This window comes from Ailuropoda melanoleuca, unplaced genomic scaffold (assembly GCF_002007445.2).
Source record: "Ailuropoda melanoleuca isolate Jingjing unplaced genomic scaffold, ASM200744v2 unplaced-scaffold7480, whole genome shotgun sequence".
Taxonomy (NCBI): domain Eukaryota; kingdom Metazoa; phylum Chordata; class Mammalia; order Carnivora; family Ursidae; genus Ailuropoda; species Ailuropoda melanoleuca.
This window is the reverse complement of record NW_023250281.1, coordinates 532,591-539,333: the sequence shown is the minus strand read 5'-3', so window position 1 is coordinate 539,333 and position 6,743 is coordinate 532,591. Positions and strand designations below refer to the sequence as shown.

The window sequence follows — 6,743 nt, the reverse complement described above, 5'->3', positions numbered from 1 at the left end:
TGAATGTTTGTAGTAAGTGGTAATGGCAGAAATAATCAAATGCAAGGGATGGGGACTGAGATCAGTTTTGGCATGATAAATTGAAAGTGTTCAGGATAGCTGGTGAAAGTGTTTAAGAAGTTGTTGGAAACACATAAATGAGCTCAGAAGAGGTCAGATTGATATGTTATTCTAGAAGTTTGAATCCCTTAAGATCAGGATGAATTTTATTCATGAAATTATACAAAGTTCTGTCCTTAGAAGGGTCTCATGCATGCATGCTTTACTGCTTTGATATTGCTGCTATAATAGTTACCAAATAAAAAATTTATTTCTTTCAAACTTCAAGATTTTTAACTGGATTACCAGTTTATTATAAAAAGATAAAATAAAGGATATAGATTAACATCTAGATGGAAAAGATGTGTAGGGTAATGCATGTGGGAAAGAACACAGAGGTTCTATGCTTTCTCCAAGTGTGCCACTCTCCCCAAATCTTCATATGTTCTCCAACTTCAAAGTTTCTCAAGATGTTTTAAATGCCATTGGGGTCTGTGAAGATATTGAAGAAAGAATAGATAGGAAAAAATAAACCAAGTCTAAAATCAAAGGCTCATAACAAGGCATAAGATTTAACAGATGGCCTATACTTTCCTCTTACCACACATTAGTTACTACCAATGAGGCTGAGATATGGCAAAAATAAATGACACATCCACTACAGATTTCATCCTCTTGGGCCTCTTCCCTGAGTTCCAATATGCCAGCCTCCTGGTCTACCTCATCCTTCTGGTCTACCTCATTACTCTCACAGGGAACTCCATCCTCATCTTTCTGATCTGAGTGGACTCCCACCTCCACACTCCCATGTACTTCTTGCTCAGCCAGCTTTCCATCATTGATTTGTTTTACATTTCCAGTTTGGTTCCTAAGATGGTCGTCAACTATTCCTTAGGGAAGCACAGCATCTCTCGCATTGGCTGTGGAGTCCGGATGTTCTTCTGCCTGACTTTAGGTGGCGCTGAGTGTCTCCTCTTAACCTTTATGTCCTATGACCAGTTTCTGGCTGTTTGTAACCCCCTTCGCTACACAATCATTATTAACTCTAAAGTCTGCTTGCTAATGGAAGTAACATCATGGACTGGGGCTGCTCTAAATTCACTCATTCAAACCACCTACACCATGCGTTTTCCTGTCTGTGGTCTGAAGAAAATAAATCATTTCTTCTATGAGATACCAGCCATCCTGAAGCTATCCTGTGAGGACACTTCAGATTATGAGATGGTGTTGTTTATGATAAGTATCATATTTATACTCACCCCCTTTAGCTTAATAGTGACTTCCTATATTCGGATTTTCCTTGCTGTTCCCAGAATAAAGTCTCCTGAGGGGAGGAAAAAATCCCCATCCGCATGCTCTTCTCACCTTACTGTAGTGAGTCTTTACCTGGAACCAGCGATAGTTGTGTACATGACACCTGGCTCTTCCCACACCCCAGCACTGGAGCAAGGTCTCTCCATGATCTACACTATCCTCACCCACATGCTGAAACCTTTAATTATAGCCTTAGAAACAAGGAGGTTGTGAGGGTTATAAAGAAGACTCTGGGAAAGTACCTAATATCAAAATAGTTCAAAAAATATCACTGTCATGCTTCATATCTGAAACCAGATAGCGGTATGAAAATCAAAGTCCTGGCTTGAAGCTTTCTTCAGCTATGTAGAATGTCTATTTAGAGATATAGATTATTTTAGAAATCAGTCATTAAATCGTCAATCAACTTATTGTGTTTGAAACAAAACAATTGAGTTCAGTAAAGAGTTGCATTAATAGAAATATTTGAATAAAAGGGCTTTGGTAACAAATAGATGGAAGCATATATACTGTTTCTTAAAGCACCCACAGAGATAGAAAAGGATTATTGTCATTGTATTCTATCATCACAGAGACAAAGAAGACAGTGGATGCTTCTTCTAATTTTTGACTGAACATCACGCTAATCTAAGAGTAGAACAAAAAAGAGACACAGACATTCCTTTTCCAAAAAGTACTGTTTTATCCAGGTTGATGTTCCCCTTAGGAAAATAAATTAGAATATTATTGAAATAAAACTGACAGGCAGTGCAATATTACTGTCAGGTGTACAACATATTGACAATTGTATACATTACTCAGTGCTCACTGTGATAAGCAGAGTCATCATACAATGTTATTAGAATATTATTGACTATATTCCATTTGTTGTTCTTTTTATCTCCATGACTTAAAATTTTCTAACTTGAAATTTAGTACTTATTAATCACCATGATATATTTTGCTCATTCTCCCACCACCAGCCCATTGGAAACCACCAGTTTGTTCTCTGCATTTGAAAATCTGTTTTTGGTTTTTTGTTTTAGATTCCACATATGAGTGGAATCATATGGTATTTTTATTTGTCTGACTTATTTCACATAGCATAGTACCTTCCATCCATGTTGTTGCAAATGGCAAGACCTCATTGTTTCCTGAGGCTGAGTAATATTGCAACACACATACACACACACACACACACACACACACACGCACACACACACACAACATTATCAATCTATCAGTGGACGTTGGGGTTGCATCCATATTTTGTTATAGATAATGCAGCAATAAATATAAGGGTGTATCTTTTCAAATTATTGTTTTCATTTTCTATGAGTAAATACAAATAAGTGGACTTACTGTATCATATGACATTACTAATTCTAATTTAGGAGGAACATTCACAATGTTTTTCACAGTGTTGTCACCTATTTACATTCACACCAATACTGTACCAGGGTTCCCTTTTCTCCATATTCTTGCCAACAATTCTTATTTCTTGTCTTTTGCTTAGTAGTCATTCTGACTGGTGTAAGGGGCTATTACATTGTAATTTTTATTTGCATTTCCATTATGTTTAGTGATGTCGAGCATCTTTCCATATGTCTATTTCTCATCTGTACGTATTCTTTGAACAAATGTCTACTCAGGTCCTTAACCCATTTTTAAATTGGATATTTTGTTTTATTATGTTAAATTGTCTATGTCCCTTACTTATTTTGGATAATAACCCCTTATCAGGTATATCATTTGCAAATACCTCCTCCCATTCGTTAGGTTGACTTTTTAATTTATTTTTTTTCTGATAGTTTCTGTTGTTGTAAAAAACATTTTTTGTTGTTATTGTTATTTTGGCAAAGTCCCAGTAGTTTATTTTTGATTTTTTTCTCTTGCCTAAAAGATATATCCATAAATATGTTGTTAAGGCCAATGTCCAGGTGATTACTGCCTATGTTTTGTCTTGGGAATTCTATGGTTCTAGGTCTCACATTTAGGTCCTGAACTCATTTTGAGGTTTTTGTTTGTTTGTTTTGTTTTGTTTGTTTGATTTTGGTGGGTTTTTTTTTTGTTGTTGTTGTTGTTTCGTTTTGTTTTTTGTATACGGTGTAAGAAAGTGATCCAGTTTCGGGGTGCCTGGGTGGCACAGCGGTTAAGTGTCTGCCTTCAGCTCAGGGCGTGATCCTGGCGTTATGGGATCGAGCCCCATATCAGGCTCCTCTGCTATGAGCCTGCTTCTTCCTCTCCCACTCCCCATGCTTGTGTTCCCTCTCTAACTGTCTGTCTCTATCTCTGTCAAATAAATAAATAAAATCTTAAAAAAAAGAAAGTGATCCAGTTTCATCATTTTACATTTGGTTATCCAGTTTCCCAAACACTATTTTTTTAAAAGTCTGTTTACTGAGCTTCCAGGGAAGATGGTTGAGTAGGAGAAATCTAAACTCACCTCTTCCCATGGATACAACTAGACAACATTAACATCAGTTTAAATATTTCAGAAAATGACCTGAAGACTGGCAGAGTAAACTCTCCACAACTAAATACAGAGAAAAAAGCCACACTGAAGAGGGTAGAAAGGACAGAGATACACTCAGGATCTAAATAGATCCACAGGACTGTCTGTGAGGGGGAGGGACACAGTGGGCATGGAGAGGGGAGAGAAATGGACTCTCACACCAGGAAGCTGACAAAAGAAAGATTAATCCCCCATAACAACTGGTTTTGAAAATCAGAGAGACTGAATTCCTACAATCACATGGACATAACTTAGAATTTCAAAAATTAATGGGCTTTGCTCAGGGAGATCCAGGAGTGCACTAAGAAACTGATTCCTTGCCCTTAAAGAGACACCACAACAAACAGTCCTGCACAGACACAGCATAGAAGCAGTACTTTGAAAAACACCTGGAGTATGCAGGAGGGGGATTTTTTTTTACTAATCTCAGAGTGTTCTAGAGGGGCAGTGATCACTGGGAAACTTCTCTGTGAACAGAGGATCTGAGGATGCAATTTCCATCTCCCCTAGCCAAAACACGTGGTCACCTGGAAGCAACATGGCACATACGTTCCCTACTAAACTTCCTTATACAACTGCCCACTCTCACATTCTCCTGTGGACATACCTCTCCAGCCACGCCTCAGGTCCAAGTCTCCTCTCAGAGCAGTCCCAAGCAAACTTTGATAATACTGTTGACTCATCACCCTACCTGCCCTTCTGCAGATCCACCCCTTTCATACACTGTTGGAGCCCATCCAGAGTGATTCAACAAGCTTGGCAGTGCACAAGCAGCCCTGAAGTGGCCACCCCACTTCACAGTGACTCTTTCCTTGAGGAAAGGGAAAGATAACCACACACAACTATCAGATTCCAGCCTCATCAGTGCGTTAGGGGAAGACAGCTGGTATAACAGCTAGGCCCTGCCCAACAGTGAAAGGTTCTCATGGACAAAACAGGTAATGTGCCCTGAAGTTTGGGTTCTGTTGTATCTCTGTCAAATGCTTGGTATGACTCAACTCAAGTGTAAGGTGACTACAGATTGACCTACTGTACTCCAGAGAGTAAACCCTGCCCACAACAACCAAAGAGACCCATTGCAGATGGCTGGACTAAGGGCAAAAGAAAGCTTAGCCACAACAGCTGGGTGTACATAATATACAAAAGAGACACAACTGAAGTGGCATGTTCAAGTGAACAAGGGACACTACATTTTAGGACACTACAGGATCTCTTCTACAAAATCCAGTATTTTCAGGAGACATCACTGACTTTCCATTTTTTTTAAATTTATTTTGTTATATTAGTCACCATACAGTACATCCCCAGTTCTTGATGCAATGTTCCATGATTCATTACTTGCATATAACAACGAGTGCACCATGCAATATGTGCCCTCCTTAATACCCATCACCGGCCTATCCCAATCCCCCACCCCTCTCCCCTCTGAAGCCCTCAGTTTGTTTCCCAGAGCCCACAGTCTTTCATGGTTCATTCCACCTTCTGTTTAGCCCCCCTTCATTCCTCCCCTCCCTCTCCCACCGATCCGCCTATCTCTCAAGTTCCATAAATGAGTGAAACCATATGATAATTGTCTTTCTCTGCTTGACTAATTTCACTTAGCATAATCTCTTCCACTCCTATCCATGTTGCTGCAAATGTTGTGTAATCATTCTTTCTGATGGCTGAGTAATATTCCATTGTATATATGGACCACATCTTCTTAATCCAGTCATCTGTCAAAGGGCGTCTCGGCTCCTTCCATGATTTAGCTATTGTGGACAATGCTGCTATGAACTTTGGGGTGCATATGGCCCTTCTCTTCACTACGTCTGTATCTTTGGGGCAAATACCCAGTAGTGCAATTGCTGGATCATAGAGTAGCACATTTTTTAACTTCTTAAGGGACCTCCACATTGTTTTCCAAAGTGGCTGCACCAATTTGCATTCCCACCAACAGTTTAAGAGGGATCCACTTTCTCCACATCCTCACCAACATTTGTTTTTTTCCTGCCTTGTCCATTTTTGCCATTCTAACCGGTGTAAGGTGCTATCTCAAGGTGGTTTTGATTTTAATTTCCCTGATGGCTAATGATTTTGAACATTTTTTTCATGTGTCTGTTAGCCATTTGTATGTCTTCATTGGAAAAGTGTCTGTTTATATCTTCTGCCCATTTTATGATTTGTTTATTTGTTTCTCATGTATTGAGTTTGATAAATTCTCTGTAGATCTTGGATATCAATCTTTTAACTGTAGTATCATTTGCAAATATATTCTCCCATTCCTTGGGCTGCCTCTTAGCATTTTTGACTGTTTCCTTGGCCGTGCAGGATTTTTTATCTTGATGAAGTCCCACAAGTTCATTTTATGTTTTGTTTCTCTTGCCTTTGGAGATGTGTCATGAAAAAGTTTGCTGTGGCCAATGTCGTAGAGGTTACCGCCTACGCTCTGCTCTAGGACTTTGATGGATTCCTGTCTCATATCAAGGTCTTTCATCCATTTAGAGTTTTTCTTTGTGTATGGTGTGAGAGAGTGGTCAAGTTTCATTCTTTGGCATGTAGCTGACCAATTTTTCCAGCACCATTTATTGAAGAGACTATCTTTTTTCCACCAGAAATTTTTTCCAGCTTTATCAAAGATTAGTTGCCCAAAGAGCTGAGGGTCCATTTCTGGGTTCTCTATTCTGTTCCATTGGTCTATGTGTCTGTTTTTGTGCCTTTACCATGCTGTCTTTGTGATCACAGCTTTGTAGTACACTGGAAATACGGCATTGTGATGCCCCCAGCTTTGTTTTTCCTTTTCAACAATTCCTTGGCTATTCGGGGCCTTTTCTGGTTCCACACAAATTTAAGGGCTCTTTGTTCAGTTCTTTGAAAAATGTCACTGGTATTTTGATCGGGATAGCATTGAAAGTGT

At 39.2% G+C, this 6,743-nt stretch overlaps 1 pseudogene; it reads left to right on the top strand.

Moving 5' to 3' along the window:
• The first annotated feature begins 672 nt into the window (after window positions 1-672).
• Window positions 673-1,610, top strand: LOC100476588 (annotated as a pseudogene).
• Window positions 1,611-6,743: the final 5,133 nt, after the last annotated feature.